The following is a 20453-nucleotide window of genomic DNA, read 5'->3' on the forward strand; positions in this document are numbered from 1 at the left end:
CACTTATAATAATATGTGCTGTCCAGGGAGTGGAAATGACTTCAGTTACGGTAGATTCTATAGGTTCTGAGTCTTAAATGATCTCCTCCTCCTTCCACTTGCTCTTCCTCTCCCTCCTCCTCCTCCTCCCCTCTTCCTCTTTTTCTTCTCCTCTCTGTCTCTCTCTCTCTCTCTCTGTCTCTCTCTCTCTCTCTCTCTCACACACACACACACAGACACACACACACACAACCCCCTCATTGGCACATTCTCTGTTCAGTGAGATCCAGTATTATTCCTAGCCAAACCTAGATCTCCCTATGGTTGGGCAATTGGAAGCTAAAAGAATGACAAGGTTCCTTCTCCCACCAGGACCTTATAGATTGAGGGGCAATTTTACCATAGGAAGGGGGATGCTGTTACCCGACAAAGGGAATTGTCCAGTCAAGCTGAGTAGGAGAAAAATATAGACACAGTGTACATCGTACCTACTCGAGAGATGATGTCTAAGTTAGTGTCAGTACTACAATAATCCAATGAGATAAGAACAGAGACTGCCAGTCAGTTTCACACCTGATGTCTAGATCTGAGAGATGTCTCTTTTCTGATGCACATATATTTTTGGCAGGATTTACAGAAAGCTTGGCATGATTCCCATTTGGTTGGCTAGGGAGTCAAGCATGGCCCGATTATATCTCTAGAGAGAGGGGGATAAGCTGTGTGCTGCAGGACCAAAACCCAAGTGGGATAGTCAACCCAGGGCCACACTCCCAGCATTGGCCCCAAAGGAGGCTCAGTGCATTAATAGTCTCCCTGGAGTAACTCTGGGGACTGATGGGCCAACACAATGGGAGCCTGGGCTTGCCTGCTGGAGACATGCATCCAGGCTTTCCAGCTGGTGGTCATGGTAACGGCACACATGTCTGACTTCCCTATCTCACTAGTGCCTGCTATCCCTGGACAAAGGTGGGGTGAGAAGGAATTATCAGAGTTTCTCTGGTGTCTCCATTTCTGGTAGCAGACCCCTTAACTGGTATAATTACTGCATGGGCTGCTACTTGTCTACATTTCCAGAAAACTAGGTTAAGTATTTCTTTTAATGGATGTTGATGCGCACCTTTTGGATGCAGAGAACTGATACATGTAGACCCCTTTAATACAGTGGGTTTCTGGTACTGCCTTGGAGACTTAAGTCACTGTTTCCTGGACATTTATAATGGGAGATTAAAATGGAATGAAGGCACCTCATGCTGTGTTAATTTTTTAAGAATTGTGGGCTCATATATATTTAAAGGATGGGGAATCTCCCATTCATTGATACATTTAATGCAATAGATGGATATATAGATAGATAGATGATAGATAGATAGTGATGGTTAATGTTATGTATCAACTTGGCTACGCCACAGTACCCAGATATTTGATGAAACATTATTCTAGATGTTTCTGTGAGGGTATTATTTAGATGAGATTAAAATTATATCAGTAGAATGAGTAAAGCGGATTACCCTCCATCATGTGGGTGAGCCTTATCTGATCAATTGAAGACCTGAAGGAAAAAGACCGACCTTTCCCAAGGAAGAGAGAATTCTGCCAGCAGACTGCCTTTGGGCTGGATCTGCAACATTACCTATTGCCCAGGTCTTTAGCTGGCCACCCCACCCTGCAGATTTTGGACTTGCCAACCTCCACAACTACTTGAGCCAATTCCTTAACATTTCACTCTCTCTCTCTCTCTCTCTCTCTCTCTCTCTCTCAGAGAACCCGGACAGGGAGAGAGAGAGAGAGAGAGAGAGGGAGGGGGGGGGGGGGGAGAGAGAGAGAGAGAGAGAGAGAGAGAGAGAGAGAGAGAGAGAGAGAGACGACAAAGCCTACTAAACACTCAGCACTCCTTGACGAAGCCCATGGGAATTATTTCATCTTTGGCATCTTTAGAACATGCCTAAGAGTTGGGCACTGATATTAGTCTAATTTCACAGATAAGAATCTGGAGTTAGGGAAGGTAAATCCCTTGCCCAAGGTCTTCCCGATGGTTAGTGCAGACCTGCATTCTCACTCCAGGATATGTGCCTCCACATTAGGTCCCCTTGTCTTTGAGGGTCTCTGAGTCTCGTTTATTCTCCTTTACACCTGCCTACCCTGCCTGCTCTCTCTGCATGCATTTGGAAGGGCTCTGTTCACACCATGGGCATTCTTCCCAGCTGCAACTCTAGCCCGGAGTCTGTTCACACAGTCTGGTGTTAATAGAGATCCCAGACGCTCCTGGCTTCACTGACAACATCAGGGGCAAAAGAATGCAAAATAGGAGCCAGGGACACTTTTCAGAGGAAAATGGGCTCCTTTCTTGAGTAGACCTTACTTGACCCCTTGAGCAAGGCCAGAATATGGGAATATGGGGCTTCCCTGGTGGCACAGTGGTTGAGAGTCTGCCTGCTGATGCAGGGGACACGGGTTCGTGCCCCGGTCCAGGAAGATCCCACATGCCGCGGAGCGGCTGGGCCCGTGAGCACTGGCCACTGAGCCTGCGCGTCCGGAGCCTGTGCTCCGCAACGGGAGAGGCCACAACAGTGAGAGGTCCACGTACCGCAAAAAAAAAAAAAAAAAAAAAAGAATATGGGAATATGGCTGTGAGAGACTGGACAGAGGTGCCCCAAGCTGCCATGGAAACATAGGCGTGTAATACATGCAACATTGTTACATTTCTCCTCACCTCCCCCTTTAAATTCTTGCAAATTTTCTGCACTAGTTTGTTCATTCATTTATTTCCTCATCCAATCAATATATATTTTTTGAGCGGGCATGATTGTCAAATGCCACACTTGGTGCTGGAGAGATGATGGAGAATAAAATAACCCGCCCTACTAGTTGCTAGAGTCTATTTCTCTGATGGAAAAGACAAGCAAAAGGCCAGGCAATTCCGGTACATTGTGACAGGTGTTAGGGAAGAAGGAAGTGCACTGTGAAATCAAAGGGAGGACACAGAAACAAACCTATTCAATGAATCAGGGAAGGGTTTCTGAAGGAGGTGACACCTAAGCTAAGTCCTGAGCAAAGAACAGGAATTCTCCCATCGTGGGGATGTGGATGGGGATGGAAAGGATTGTTTTTTGGAAGAAGTGAAAATGTGCTAAGGTTGGAGGGCTGGATTTGAGAGCGCACATGATGGTTGCAAAGAATTCAAAGTTATTCACTGTGACTTAGGTAAGGTATCAGGAGTGGGGTGGCATGGGTTGAGTATCAGGAGATGAAGCAGGAGGAGAAATTGCTTGGAGTCAGATTCTGTAACAAAGCTGGGCTAAAGAAAGCAATAAGGAGAAGAGAGGGGGAAATGATGGAAATCATGAGCGGAACATAAACTGCTTTTGTCACCTGCAGCTGCTGGTGTGAGTTTGGGTTCTGGCCCTCTCGCAGGCACCGTGTGTTCTAGAGCACATGCTTCTCCCCCATCAAAGAAGAATAGCCCTGCCCTGTCTACCTCCTGGATAGTGATGAAGGGCAAGTCAACAGTGACTGGGAAATGACAGTGCACTCTTTGACCTCCTCTCTCCTTTCAGGTCTCCAGCTCAGGGTGGAGACACTTATCAGTGCACTACATTTGGGGCTGGGGTGGAGGGTTATTCCAGAAGCCAAGAGGTTCATTCTCTTTGGTGTTTTCTCCAGCCTGGAAGATAAACTCTGACTCTAACCCACTGAGCAAGGTCAGCAGCCTCTTTTCTTTCTGCTTATGAACCCCATCCTCTGGCCATACAGAATTCCAAAGCTGGTGTGCCAAAAACAAAACAAACAAACAAAATACAATTAAACCCTCCACTAGTCTAAAAGTTTGATCCCCCCAACAATACAAGGTTAATGAAAAAGACTTGAGACTTGGATGCGATTTTCAGGCATCTATGCCTTTGCCTATATGGAAAACTACCCACTGCCCAAACTTCCCTTTTTTGATCATTTTCCTGAGTTCATCTACACCCATTTTCTGGTCTCTCTCCTTACGAAGGCTTTCCTGGCATGTGCTGCAGCCATAGTTGGGGCTCCTCTATACGTTCACAGCAAACTGCACCTTCAGTATCATTTTAACCTCTACAAATCGCTTCTTAAATGCAGAGTAAAAAATGGTCCCATGTGTTTTATATTCTTAATCTCTTGGATCCCCATTTGCGTCATTACTGTGTATTACTCCATTACTTCATTATCACACAGTACTGATTTTTTAGAATACCCTTTCCCCAAAAACTGTCAAAAATAAGCAAAACAATAACAGCAACAGCAACAAACAAAACTTGGGCTTATAAAATCCAAAAGTCAAGTCAGTTTAACCTCTGAAATAAAGTAAGAGGAGTGGCATCAAATACGAACATTTTTGCCATTGCTTTTAAAGCCACCAAGTCTATCCCTTTGGAAATCCCCAATCCCCACTCTGACAGGCCATGCTGGCTCATCTTTCCACAAAGCCTCACTTGTCTAATCGCTGTTCCACCCGCTATGATTTTTCAGGGGAGAACATGCTCAGATCCTCTGAACTAAATCAGGCCAAGAGGCCCCTTGGCTGGGCTCTCCATTTGAAAATCCTCATGCTAAGTTCTTTCAAGTACATACTCAGCCCTTCCCAGGTTATCAGCTACACATAAGAATTCTGGTCAAATTGATTATGATATCTGATATATCACCAACTTAGAATCCCTGTGCCCGTCTCCTGGGAATCAGCTTAAGAGGAAAGGCAGATTTTTCATACACAAAGGATAGGATTGTCATTCCCCTGTATGGTGAAGTTCCACATTCATCCTTCCAAGATATGTGCCTTAGTTTCTAGCTCCCTTTTTTGAGACTCTAATCTCAGTGACTCGGGAGTGATTGACTTTCCAATCAATTGATTGCAGTGTATTTACATGTGCATCCATATCTCCAAGGTACCCTACTCTGCTCGTGATTCCTTGTAAGAGAGACTACTCTTGGTGAGTTGAAAGTGGATTCCTGGCAGATACCTGACTGGTTGCAAAGAAGGAAAAACAACTGGCAGGTATCTTAGCACAATAAAATTTATGATTATTGCAGTTATCTAGTTTCTTACCAGGATGAGCCACTGGACTGTGGAACTGTATCTCATTTACAACCATAAGGTATTATGTCTTATTTCTAATCATTGCCACAGTTTCTAATATAGATCCTGATGCAGAGTTGGACTCCAGTAACTTATTATTTAATAAAAGGAAGAAGAATAAATGAATGTATTGACTTCCTGATAGAGTCATTTCTGGGTACCATATTCAAAATGAGAAAGATCCTTTATCTGTGGCCACCACAATTATATTTTTGAAAAAGACATTTGAGTTTTCCTTTATTAGGTCCACTTTCATGTTACCTGGATTTCTGGCTGTCTTCTGTTGAGATGCAATAAGCCCAGGATTGTCTAATAGCAATGCAAATGGAAGTACTATGTGCAAAGCCCTCTCTCTATGAAGTCCCAGGATGGAAAGACCCACCATGAAGAAAACTTGCAGTCTCCTCTTCAACAATACCAGATATGAGTGGTATCAAAATCTTTCACACATAGGTACCTACTTGTCCACAAGTGAGTTTGTGTGTGAACATGGTGTCCATGGGTTCTGGCTCTAGCTCAGCACGACCTTGTATAAGTCTCTCTCTCTCCCTCTCTGGGCCTCAGTCTCCCCTTCTCTAACAAGCAGTGGCATGAATGTATTATCTCCATGCTCACCTGGAGAATTATACCCCCGTTTATTCAATTCCTTAAAGCTCTTACGGTCTACATGTCTATAATTAGGGGTAACATTGTTCTGGCTCCCAGGTCCCTACCTTCATCATTTACCCACAGGTGACAACTTGGCTAAGGGAGACTTAGCATACGCTAGCAGGTTGTATCCCCAGAGAAAGGCAGTTATCTGATACTGAGTACTTGGAGTCTTCAAAATCCTCAATCGTGGCTGTTTGCTGCCCCCTGGTGGTTTAAGGAAGCTGCTGCAGATGCCCAAAGAAAATGTCCCTGAAACGTAGATCCCACTCTTTTCTTACTGGACGGCTTATTAAGCGAAATATGTAACATGCCAACACAATGCCTGCTACCAAATAACTGCTGAATAAATTCATGTTCATTTGTTTCTTCCAAAGGAAACTGGCTTCAGATTGTTGTGTTTAGAAGAGCCTTTAGAAATATTATAGTGGTAAAACAGGAATTTAGAGCATATAATACTAAAAAAATCAACAGTAAATGATGGGTATGTATTGAGTAATACCAAGATATTAAAAGTGATCAAAGCAGAAAGGTAGAGAAACTCTGAAAAAAAAAAGAATATTCATTCATTCCTTTTTTATTCATAGTTCATGGAGGTGATAGGAATAGGGAAAGTCTAACACTTAGCTTCTCCATGTTCTATGTTTTTATAAGTTTTATTACATTTGATGCACAGAAAAACCTAATGACGTAGGAGTTAATACCCTCAATTCTACACAGGAGGGAACTGAGGCTCAGAGAGGCAAATAACTATCTGAATGTCCATGGTTAACACATGTCCAGCATCTAGAATTTAATCTAAGTTTGCGCTGCTCCAAACTATGGTTTCTCCTAATACATCACCCACACTTTTGGGGGTTTTACAATTATTTCATTCTTCTACCCCTTTTACAGGTGGACAAACCCTGTCTCAAAGAGAGATGCTACTCCAGGGGCATAGTGGTAAGGGTTTAACAACCAGCTCAGGGTGGTGCTGTCAGTCTAATTTATATAGTGGTTGCTAATTTACATGGTCTACTTTATTGAACGTGGAGTGGGGAAGAAATGTACATAATCAAGCCTACGACTGATCTCATGTCTTATAGTGACATCTCACAAGTATATATTGGGTACAAACAGGTACTAGACTGACATGAACAAAAGCTGAAGTGCCTGCGTCAGATTCCAGCCTTCTTTCCCGTCTAGACAATACAACTGAGAATTGCTGATGTCACTCTGCTGATGGTCTCACCAGTTGACCATGTTCATTTCTGCCTCCTGCTTTTTCCTACTGACTCTGGCTTCCTGACATGAGGAGATTAATACTAAGATTCATCAGTGTGAAATGAGTGGCCATCAATTTGGAGAAATACCCCTCATTGCAGAGAAGAGGTGTTTGCCCTCATGGTGTGGCTCCAGCCAGCATCATCCAGATCTCTGCAATATGCCTTATCCCAATGGACTGCGTGCCCCACGGAAGCATAATATTTGTCTTTTTTATACACATTGCTTCCCTAACTCATAGAACAATGGACTGCTCCACAATAGGTAATGAATCAATAGTAGTTGAATGACTCTATCTCTGGACATTGTATTAAAATTTCACTATAAAGTGAATTTCTTACTACTCTGAAACATTGCAGAGGTCACTTGAACTCTCTGGAAATCAGCTTTTCCATCTTTCAAATGAAGAAAATACTAGCTACCATGAGGGTTTGTTGTAAGATTAGAGTAATATACTGTATATCATGTGCTAGGTACACAGTAGACAACTGACAAAGAGCAATTCTGGTTGTTATTATTATTATTAGACTTTTCAATTTTTAAGATACTCATAATATAAAGCAGGATTCCTGAGAAAAGTACATACTGATCATAATACCTTATATATGTTTGGTGGACCATTTTATATCATGTATCTCAGTCGATAATCATAACTTCTCTATTTATGAAAGGTATCAAATATTCTATTTTAGAAATGAAAAAAATATGAAGCCTGAACAATCAGTAGCTTCTGGGATTTCTTCCACCAAAAAGCTTCTCTGCTTGGATAACTCTTCTGTGCTGTTTTTTTTGGTTTTTTTTTAACATCTTTATTGGAGTATAATTGTTTTACAATGGTGTGTTAGTTTCTGCTTTATAACAAAGTGAATCAGCCATACATATATATATATCCCCATATCTCCTCCCTCTTGCGTCTCCCTCCCACCCTCCCTATCCCACCCCTCTAGGTGGTCACAAAGCACCGAGCTGATCTCCCTGTGCTATGCGGCTGCTTCCCACCAGCTATCCATTTTATACTTGTTAGTATATATAAGTCCATGCCACTGTGCTTTAAAGCCAAGCTTCGTTGTCCTATCCTCCCTGAAGGATTCCCCACTTCCTCCTCTCAAAGCAGAATTTGCCATTCCCCTCTCCGTGTTCCCATTTGGGATAACTAGATCTGCCATAGTAGCTCTCGGCTGTCATTCATTCTTCCATTTATTTAAAAACTTTTTATTGACTGCCTCCTAATAGTCAGGAATACTGCTCAGTTTAAGGTTTTGGGAGGTGAAACAGATAAGACTTCTTGCCCAAACAGAGCTCAGATCTAGTGAAAGAGACAGACATTAATCAGATAGCCATAAACATGACATATATATATATATATATATATATATATATATATATACACCAAGTGGCTGCAGTTGAGAGAGTAAAGCGTAGCTTGAGATTAGATTGATTTGTTTATTAAGCAGGGGCGACATAACATCCTACATGGCCTTGTGCGTCATGCTAAGGATTTCATGTTCTTATCCTAGGAACAACAGGAATCCCCAAAAGGACTTGGGAAGAGGAATGAATTAATCAGAATTTAATTTTAAAAGATCAGTGTCTCTTTTTTTTTTTTTAGAGAGTGCGGTTATTTTCCATGCTACTTGAAGTCAGAGACCATATTCAGTATTCCTGTAGCATCTAGCAAGGTGGCTGGCGTAATAGTAGGAGCTTAGGGCTGTTACTAAATAATGATGTAGGCATATCTATACACATATGTATATACACACACACATACATATTCAGTAATCCTGTCAATGACTCACCCAAATAGCCATTGTTATGTCAACTGAGAGATTAGAAGACTAGAATACAGAGAGATGGTATCATTTGGTACTGTTGGTAGTTGGGTAAGCCAGGATTCAAACCTGGTCCAGGATATTCTTTAGGGTCTACATTCTTCCCACAACAATAAGCCCTGACTCTCATTATGCCATGTGGCCTCTCATGGAAGTTGCTCAACAAAGTAGACTCTGAGTACATGAGAGCTTTGCCTAGTAGCCTGCCTCTCCCAATTTTCTAGGCAACCTCATCTGGTATCTCTCCTGACACCATAATTGTTCTACCTGCTCAGGCACCCATCTGTCTTCCTGTTGCATCCCCCGACTCCAGCCCCACTGGATAGACCTTTTCTCATCATCAATTCCAACACCAGCCCCTAGTGCTTGACCGTTACTCAGTGTCCCAGGTTCCTAGTCAACTCACTTCTAAGCCAGCCTGTGTCAAACGGCATTGTACCTTCATTTTCCTTATCGAGAAATCAGAAACAACCTGCATAAGGGTTCTAGAAGTTGAGTCCCAACCTGTAAAGTGAAGTCTATCCTATAGTGTTTTTTCTTTTTTACCTTTTTCTTTCTTTCCAGCTTTATTGTGATATAATTGATTTGAAACATGTTGATAATTGATTTCAAACATGTTGCAAAGTGATAACCATCATAGTGTTAATACCTCCATCATATCATGTAATTATCTTTTTTTTTGTGGTGAGAACATCTAAGATGTACTCTCTAAGCAACTTTAAAATATATGATACAGTATTATTAACTATAATCACCATGCAGTACACTAGATTCCCAGAACTTACTCATTTTATAACCGAGAGTTTGTACCCTTTGGCCAAAATCTTTCGATTTCCCCCACCTCTAGCCCCTGGAAACACCATTTTATTCTCTGTTTCTATGAATTTGGCTCTTTTTGACTTCCACATGCAAGTGACAGCCTACAGTATTAATCCTATAGTGTTTTGAACTCTACGTTTTCTATGTTTTGTAAGCTCATGTATTAAGAACTGCTTTGGCTCCTAGTAAGAGAAACCCAAAACCACATGTCACAAATAAATAAGGAACTATGTTATTCTTATATAACAAGAAATCTGGAGAGTAGCAAATGAGGGCTTCTATTGCTACTTCAAGATGCCAACAGGAACCCAAGCTGTTCCTGTTCACCCCTCCCCAGTCCTTCCTTAGCACGTGTATGCCACCAAAATGGCTGAACCACTTCCAGGAATACAGTCACGGTCTAGACAAGAAGGAGGGGAAGAGGATGAATAAAAGGTATTTGCTGGCTGAGAGGACTCCTTTTAAAAACGATTCTCCAAAACCCTACCAACAGCTCTGCTTATGTCTGATTGGCTAGAACCTAGTCACATGGCCACTCTCAGTCAGTGTTTTTAGTTGGGTTTTTGGTATTGTCACACCAAAGCCATCATTTACTGAATGTCAAGGTTCCCCCTCTAATTTACCCCTTGGAACAGGCCTTTTAAGAAAAGTATGAATTGTAGGTATGAAGTCACTTTTTACGTGACTTTGGGGAGCTCTGTGATCCCCTCTGCATGGAAATATTTTCTGCATACATAGCCTTTGTCAGGCACTTTCTCTTTGTTTTGTGAAGGCACAGCCTCACTGAAGCCTAATATTTGTATGAGATAGATATCACTTGTTATTCCCATTTTCCAGATAATGCAACTGAGGCTTATGACGTTAAGTCACTTGATTAAGGGCAAATGGCTAATATATGGCGTTTCCAGAATTCCAACCCAGGTCAGTCAGACTCTGAAGCCCATGGATTTTTCCATTCTGTTATGTTGCCATGTCTGAATCTGTCTAGCTAAGGAGGAGGGACATCCTTGAGGCATACCAGGATCATTTCTCACCAGCATCCCCACAGACTAATAAATGCCGACACACATCTTGTATCACGGCTTCCCATCAGTCTCTGCCTCCGCGTTTTCCCCAGACCTGTTCCAAAGGTCCCCAAAGGACCGAAAATGTCATCTATGCAGACAAATTGGAAGCAAGTTAAAAGAGAACAAAGGGATATTGAGCCAGGGTAAAAACTTAATGTTCCAAACAATTTTCAGCCTGCACAGATTGATTTTTCCTGGGCATTTTTCCTCTTCCAATTTTGTAATTTATGTTTATTTTCAGTGAAATTCAGTCCATCTGTATCTGATTCATTCACACGTAATTCATCAGCTGACAGCCCTGTCAGAGAAAAAGATTCCGATGTGCCTCTTGCGTTTGACTTTGGACTCGAGGTCTGTCTGGAACACCAGGGCAAGGTGACCTGTGAGAAACGTGGAGAGAAGCAGGTGAAGTGGCTTCACACCTGCCCTTCCAGTATGCACGGCCCTCTGATGTCTTCTCTTTGTTTTAGGCAGCTCTCGTTGTCTTCTCAATTATTTTGTAATTGGGCTTATGCACAAATCTTTCCAACTCTGCTGGCTCCATTTTGTCTGTCCATAAGCATGCTCACATTTCTCTCATTCTAAAGCACGAAACAGACAAGTCACCCCCAGACAAAGGGATCACAAACGACAATGCCCTTCCCCACCTCCATTCATCCTCAAACACATTTCCACACCAGCATCTCAGAAGTTTGCACTCTGCATTCATCACCTCCAGTTTATTTCTCACTCCCCCATTATGTGCCTCTGCCTCCTGTACCCGATCGAGACCTTCTAATGAAAGTCACCTTTCAATTGCCAAGTCCAACAGTTATGTTCTGCTACTATGTGATTAGTGTCTCGGTAGCACTGGCTGCTGTTGACAGTTCCGTCCTTCCTTACACTCTCTGCTCTGTTGGCTTCCTTCCATCCCTCCTCTTCTTTCTTCCCTTCTTTTTGGTCTCATACGTCTCCATCTTTCCTTATTCATAAAAAATTTATGCACTATGGCCCCCAAGTTTTGATTGAAGTTTCTGGAGCCAGAATGTCTGGGTGCAAAGCCCGCTGTGCCATTTCCAAATGTGCGACCTTGGGCAAGTTTCTTAAACGTCTCTATGCCTCAACTGAAAATTGGGGAAAATTATAGTTCTTACCTCATAGGGTCAGATAGGGATTAAATTAATTTATTACCTATAAAGTTCTTCAAACAGCACCTAATCTCATAACCACTTCATAGATTTTAACTGATAGGACCAGTACTAAACATGATCTAATAATCTGTAAATGCTTGTATGATTGATGATAGATGGGAATGTATTCTAATACAATCGCTGTGATTATTTTAAAATTACATTGGATGCATATTTTAGTCTATAGGAGATTATGGCCAAGCCTACAGATGTATGTAAAATAAGCCCATATGCTTTTACTAATTATATACACTTAAAGATAGAAACTAAGGTTAAACCGTTGTGTAATAATACAGTAACAGGAAAAGTAATGGAAAAATATATAACTTACCAACACTAATTACAAGAAAGCTGTAGTGGTCATATAAATATTAAAATAGACCAGAGGAATGTAGAGATATTTCATAATGATAAAAGGGTCAATTCATTGGAAAAACAGGAACTTATCTATGTGTATGTACCAAACTAAAGGAAACAATAAATAAATCCACAACCAGATCTGGGAATTTTAACTCTCTTCCCTCAACTTTAAAAAACAAAAAGCAAACAAACAAAAACTAAACCAAAAAATCACTAAAGCTATAAAACATTTAAACCCTGTCAATCACCACTGGTCTGACACTTATAGCAAACTATATCCAACAACTGCATAATACACAGTTTCTTCAACTTCATTTGGAATGTTCACCAAGATAAACAGTATGTTGGGGCATAGAAAGTCTCAGTGAACTAGAAAAAATTTGTTTTCTTATTGACTTTATTCATTGATCTCAATGAAATTAAATATGAAGTCCAAAAAATAACTAACACTATATCTTACATGTGGAAACTAAACAGCACACTTCTACATAACTTATGAGCCAGTGGAAAAATAATGAGGAAAACTAGAAATTATTATCAACTGAATGACATAGAAAGAACACATGTTAAAATTGTCGGAATGTTTTTAAAGCAGAGCTTAGAAAAAAATAGTTTAAATGCTTATATTAGAAAATAAAAAAGCTTTAGAATTAATTACTTAAATTTCCACCTTAAGAAGATGAACAGATAAACCCAAAATTAGTAAATGAAAGGAAACAGAAAATCAAGAGCAGAAGCCAATAAAATAGAAAAGCAATAGGGAAAATTAATAAAGCCAAATGTAAGTCTCTAGAAAATTACAAAACATTGATAAATCTCTAACAAGATTCATTAAGAAAAAGACAGAAACATAAAGTCTCCTTATCATAACAGAGAGGACATTACTAAATATCCTATACATATAACAAACATAGTAGGATAATATTATTAACAATTTTATGTAAATAAATTGAACAACTTAGATGAAATGGAAAAAAAGAATCCTTGAGAAAAACACAACTTAGAAAAAAACTGTTACAAGAAGAAATATAAAATCTAAATAGCTCTATGTCTTTTCTTTTTTGTCATCGAAAGGCTTTTTTTTTCAGACGCGCAGGCTCAGCGGCCATGGCTCACGGGGAAAGGCATTTTATTTTAAATACAGCAGTGTGTACATGTCAATCCCAAACTCCCAATCTACCCCTCTCCCCTCCCATCCCCCCCAGTAATCATAAGTTCGTTCTCTAAGTCTGTGAGTCTGTTTCTGTTTTGTAAATAAGTTCATTTGTATCTTCTTTTTTTCAGATTCCGCATATAAGTGATATCATATATTTGCCTTTCTCTGTTTGACTTACTTCACTTAGTATGATAATTTCCAGTTCCATCCATGTTGCTGCAAATGGCGTTATTTCATTCTTTTTAATGGCTGAGTACTATCCCATTGTATACATGTACCACATCTTCCTTACCCACTCATCTGTCCATGGACATTTAGGTTGCTTTCATGTCTTGGCTATTGTAAACTGTGCTGCAGTGAACATTGGGGTACACGTATCTTTTTGAACCATGTTTTTCTCTGGATATATGCCCAAGAGTGGGATTGCTGTATCATATGATAACTCCACTTTTAGTTTTTTAAGGAACCTTCATACTGTTCTCCATAGTGGCTGTACCAATTTACATTCCCACCAACAGTGTAGGAGGGTTCAATTTTCTCCACACCCTCTCCAGCATTTGTTGTTTGTAGATTTTCTGATGATGCCCATTCTAACTGGTGTGAGGTGATACCTCATTGTAGTTTTGATTTGCATTTCTCTAATAATTAGCGATGTTGAGCAGTTTTTCACGTGCTTCTTGGCCATCTGTATGTCTTCTCTGGAGAAATGTCTCTTTTGGTCTTATTTTTGGATTGGGTTGTTTGTTTTTTTGATATTGAGCTGCATGAGCTGTTTGTAAATTTTGTCGGTCACAGTGTTTGCAGCTATATAGCTCTACATCTTTTAAAGCCATGGTTTTCAAAGTCTGGCCCTCCCAAACCAGGACTAATGATGTCATTTATTACTGTATTAAAATGAAAATTCTTTAGCCTCACCTCAAAACTACTGAACCAGGAACTCTGAAAACAATGTTCAACAGTTTGTGTTTCAAAGCCCTCTAGGCATGAATTTAGCAGGAACATCCTAAACAAAATATTAACAAATTGAATCTAAAAACACATAGAAAGGACTAAGCGACACCTGTCCCAAGAAAAATAGGTCATTTTCATATTTTAAAAATCAAGCAATGAAATTAGATAAGAGAAAAACATAATACCTTAATAAATTGCAAAAAACTATTTTTAACAGTTCAATACCTATTCATAATAAAAACTTTTAACAAACTAGGAATAGAACACAACTTTTATCAATATGTTGAAAGCATCTCCAATAGCAATACTAACAAAGGATGAACCGTGAAGAGCCAATAAGCACATAAAAAGTTCTCAGCACCATTGATCATCAGGGAAATGCACACTTGAACCACAGTGAGGTGCCACTAAGAGAATGGCAACACTAAATATTGGTAACGTTGGGAGTACCAAACTCTAATATATTTCTGGTGGAAGTGTAAAATTGCACAACTACTTTGGGAAAAAGTTTTAATGTTTTCTTATAAACAAACCTCTGCTGTGTGACCTGGTAATTCTAGGTGTTTAGCTAAGGGAAATGAAAATCTATGTTTACAAAATGACCTGTAAAAAAATGTTCACAGAAACCTTATTCATAATAGCCTAAAACTAAAGTGGTTAAGCAAATGGTAGTATATTCACATAAAGGAATTATATTAAGTAATAAAAACACCAACAACTTACTTTTATACTCAGCAACATGGCTGGATTGCACAGTCATTACGCTGAGCGCACAAGCCAGACACAAAAGAGAACGCACTGTATAATTCCATTTATATGAATTCCTAGCATAGGCAAAACTAATCTAAGTTGAAGAAAAATTCAGAGCATTTGTGCCTCTGGGGGATACTCTGAGAAGAGGCTGAAGGGAAAATTCTGGGTTGACAGTTACATTATATAGATAGGTATGTAGGTTGCACCGGTGGGTGCATTTGCCAAACCTGATTGTGCATCTCCCAGAATTTAATTTTATCTTTTAAAAAAATGTGCATTAAGGAAAAAATCTGTATGCTTCTTGAACTGACAGCCAAATTGCTGGCTTGGTTAACCTTCAACAGCAAAAACGCTGATTAAAGTCTAACGTGAATGGAAAGATACGGAATGCAACATTGTAAGGTTCCTCAAGTCTTCCATATGTCTGTTATAACTGATTTTGTGTGTGATTTTTGCAGTCTTAAAGCCAATATCAATATTTGTCTGCAACTTGGGAAGCCCTTTTCTTGCCAGAAATGTGTAAGCTCTTTTTTCCTCTTGCTATAAATGGGATAAGTCCTACCAAACATTCTTCAAAAATAAATGAGCGGAACATTAATTTCCTGATAGCTCAACACCCCAGCTTTTCAACAGTATTAAATGTTTTCATGTGTTTAGTTTTTCATTGGTGGAGTTATTCGTTTCTGAATATAAATCTCCTTTTTTTTGGAAATTAAAGATACATTTAGTTTAGTTTATATTTCCCATATAATCAATTTTCAAAACTTAATAACCTTTCAATTTTAACGTTGCTTAGCAGGAAAACACACCTGAAATCATCTGTTGGTGCCTACAATTGGATAGATATATAAATGGGAAAACTATTATCTTGTTTTTATACAATATTGAATATATTAGAGAATGGAACAAGATGAAGAGAGGTAAATAAAATTTTGGTGGAATTTTTGGTGTTGATTTATATTAAAAAATTTTTATGTATTATATAATACATATATATATATATATTTTTTTTTTTTTTTTTTTTTTTTTGCGGTACACAGGCCTCTCACTGTTGTGGCCTCTCCCGCCACAAAGCACAGGCTCCAGGCGCGCAGGCCCAGCGGCCATGGCTCATGGGCCTAGCCACTCTGCGGCATGTGGGATCCTGCCGAACCGGGGCACGAATCCGTGTCCCCTGCATCGGCAGGTGGACTCCCAACCACTGTGCCACCAGGGAAGCCCAATACATATATTTTTAAAAATTGGAATTTCATTCAACACCTGCTTACTCTATAGGTCTAGCAGCTATCATGTTCTATCACTTTGACAAAGATTTCTGAAAATGATTGTGTCCCAATCCTTGAAAATACAGAAATGAAAACAAAATTCTACTAAGAAATGCAGTCTAGGGTAGGGGGACAGACAACCATATTAACAATAGTAATTTTTTTTTAAATTTATTTATTTTTGGCTGCGTTGGGTCTTCGTTGCTGTGCGCGGGCTTTCTCTAGTTGCGGCGATCGGGGGCTACTCTTCGCTGCTGGTGTGTGGGCTTCTCATGGCGGTGGCTTCTCTTGCTGCGAAGCACAAGCTCTAGGCACAGGGGCTTCAGTAGTTGTGGCATGCGGGCTTGGTAGTTGTGGCTTGCGGGCTCTAGAGCACAGGCTAAGTAGTTGCGGTGGAGGGGCTTAGTTGCTCTGTGGCATGTGGGATCTTCCGGATCAGGGCTCAAACCCGTGTCCCCTGCATTGTCAGGCAGATTCCTAACCGCTGCGTCACCAGGGAAGCCCCAACAATAGTAAGTTTAATAGGATATGTTAAATGTTAACACATGGAAACAATGGGCTATGGATGTAGTTATATGTAGACACTAACCCAATTCTGTGGGAGTATACTGGGCAAGATTCCAGAATTCTTCTCCACTTTCCTTACCTTTCCCTTCCATCACCTTCACCTTCACCTGGCTTATGTTAATTTCTTTCAGGTCTCAGATTAAATATCATGATTTTAGAGACATATTTTCTAAACTCTCAGACCATGAGGTATCCTTATTATATACTTTTATGGTACCGCATAATTTTCTACATAACACTTATCACAATTGTAATTTAAACACTTGGGGATAATTATTTCTCTAACATTGAATTCACCTGCTGGAGTGTAGGTACCTTGTTTGTTCTAGTCTTTGCTTTACTGCCAGTGATTACCATGCTATTTGGTATACATTGGATGATCGACAGATTCTTTTTTTTTTTTTTTTTTTTGCGGTAGCGGGGCTCTCACTGTTGGGGCCTCTTCCGTTGCGGAGCACAGGCTCCGGACGCACAGGCTCAGCGGCCATGGCTCACGGGCCTAGCTGCTCCGCAGCATGTGGGATCTTCCCGGACCGGGGCAAGAACCCGTGTCCCCTGCATCGGCAGGCGGACTCTCAACCACTGTGCCACCAGGGAAGCCCCGACAGATTCTTTTTTAACAACAGCAACAACAAAGAATGAGCTAAGTCTTGAAGGACCAATGTTTTTCAATGCAGAGCTTTCCAAAGTTCTCTTCTTCTGATACCTAAACTATAACATGCAGCTGGTGTGGTTACTCTATCAACCAAGTTACTGATCGTAAGAAGCCTACAGTGAACATCCATGCAGTGTGAGCAAAATTAAACCTGCATTGCTGTAAGCTACTAAGATTTGGGGGTTGTTTGTTATAGCAACATAATTTAACTCATCCTAACTGATACAGTGGTCATATCCAAAATCCACTTTTGCTAACTAAGCCAGTATCAAATATGCACTGAGCACTATGGAGGTACATACAAATTAATTAAATGTGGCCCCTGAGCTACTGCACCTCATAATTTCACAGTTCCTTCTTTCTAATGAAATAGAGCCCTCCTTTAGTCCAGAAAAAAATGCTACCTTTGTATTTAATATGAACTCTTAGATATGAGTACTGTAGTTATGAGTCATGAAGCCAGATCTCAGTTATAAAACCTAGAGGTTAAATTTTCTAATCTCTCTGGAATTTAGATTTTTGTTGTTGTCATTGTTAAGATGGGAATAAACCTCATCACATAGAAGTTAACTCTAACATTAGAAATGTGTCTATATCGGGCTAGGTAGTAATTGTAGTTATTTATAATAAAATAAGAAGAGGGAGAATGTGGTATGTTGTTATCGTAAGAATATTCTTTTAAGTTCTGCTATATGAAATCATCTCTTTTTTTTTTTTTTTTTTTTTTTGTGGTACGCGGGCCTCTCACTGCTGTGGCCTCTCCCGTTGCGGAGCACAGGCTCCGGACGCGCAGGCTCAGCGGTCATGGCTCACGGGCCCAGCCGCTCCACGGCATGTGGGATCTTCCCGGACCGGGGCACGAAGCCACGTCCCCTGCATCGGCAGGTGGACTCTCAACCACTTCGCCACCAGGGAAGCCCTGAAATCATCTCTTATTCATTATTAGAGAAGAATTGTGTCTCGCTTGTCTTTATATATCTGGTGGTTCGCACAGAGCTGGACACACGGTTGGCATATGATAAACGAATGTTGACTTGAATTCTATGAGGGTTGAGAGGAGAATAAGAGGAATTTCCAGTCTGAAGATGTCAAGGGAAATTTCAAAATGTCAAGGAAGTAGAAACGTTTCAACTTAAATCTTGAAAGCTAGGCAAAATTTTGACATGCTGGAGATAGAGCATGATTGTCAGAGAAAATAGGAAAAGCAAAGACATGAGTTAGGACCTTCTGGGATATGTGAGGCAAATAGTGAGTAGTTTAGTTTGGTTATATGTAGGGCACATAAAGTAAGAATTTTGTAAAAGGTAGGCCAAGGTCAGAATATAGAGAGCATCTTGCAGGATGTGTAAGGAGCTGAGTTTTTAGTCTATAGCAAGAAAGAGTTATTGACAGCAGTAAAGGAAGAGTGAGAGGTGGAAAGAGCAGTGCTTTAGGAAACCTGTTTTGGGACGCAGCGTTGTATTAAGTGCTTTACAACTGCAATTATCCTATGAGATGGAGAATATTGTTTTCATTTTCCATGAGAAAACTGAGGCTCAGATGTTAAACAACTTACCCAAGTTATAGCCACCCATAAGTGGAAAAGATACAATTTAAATCCAACATTTTGTTTGATGTCAATCTGTATTTTTTCCATTTAAGACCATAACAGAATAAAATTTACTTCAAGATTTTCCAAATGTACAGGAAAAATCATTCTTGTGGATAATGCAGCTCTACGGTTTGTTAAGCAAGTCCAAATGAGTTTCCTTAAAATATTGATTTTTCCTTAAAATGTATTTCAAAGATGATTTGTGAAGTGTAAAGTGTTAAAAGAATACAAGCTGTTAATACCAATGCTAATTAGATAAACTATGCTTAGAACGGTGTTGTTTAGATCTTTTAGATCTTATGTCACTCTAGCACAAAAAAAGAGATTATGAATTTAATTACCTTCTCATTTCTAATCTAATTTCCCTAAGCACAATATTTACATATCAAGAAGAAATTCATCCCAGCACCTGTTTTTCATTTAAAGTTCTTTAGAAGGTTAAAAAAGATGTCCAGACTATGAAAGTTGGAAAAAATCCAAGTGCTTATCCTATAATGGAGACCAAAACTGAGGAACACTTTGGTGGTGTGGGATATGACCTTTTTAGTCCAAGTGACACAGGGCATCTGCACAGGCTTCAGATGGTTTAAAAAATGTTTTAAAGGATCCCTGTGTGCTGAGCACTTATTCTTAGTAATTCAGCATTTACATTCAGAGGATGAATCCTAGGACAAGGTAAATAAAGGAGGTCAATATAATAGTATTTGTCTTTTACTAAATGTCCACCATGAACTGGATCCTTTATTCATTTTATTTCTAATCTTCACAACATCTTTTCAGGGCCTGTATTGCCATCTCCATTTTGTAGATAAAGAAAATAACAATCAGAATACTTTTAAAAACTAACATGTGCCTAAGTGGGGATCTTTAACTTACATTTTTGGAGTCATAAGCTCCCATGCTTTCTATTTAACCAACTTGCCCAAGTTCCCTTCAACTGTGATGCTCTGTGAGTCTACCTATCACCTCTGGTTCTTTCTTTTAAAATGGAAAGAGAGGGTGATTGCAGTTGAATCCACATGAGTTAGCTTGTTTTAGCCAAGAATGACCTCAATGGAACACTGTCTTGCTTTTTGTTCCCCAAGCATTGAGACACAACTATAATCCAGTTGTTCTATGGTTTATGGCCACTCTTCCCACTATACCCTTGACGAACAACAACTGTTGACATGGAACTCTATAAAAGAGTCAGTCCTGTAAGACCTGAGGAAGTCCCTTCTTTCGCATCCAACCTCATCCTTTCTCCTGCAGAAGAGATCAGTGCCCTGAAAATGGTAGAAGCTACG

Source organism: Delphinapterus leucas, chromosome 6 (assembly GCF_059928025.1).
Source record: "Delphinapterus leucas isolate spDelLeu-1000000601 "Yukka" chromosome 6, BTC_Dleu_Yukka2, whole genome shotgun sequence".
NCBI lineage: Eukaryota > Metazoa > Chordata > Mammalia > Artiodactyla > Monodontidae > Delphinapterus > Delphinapterus leucas.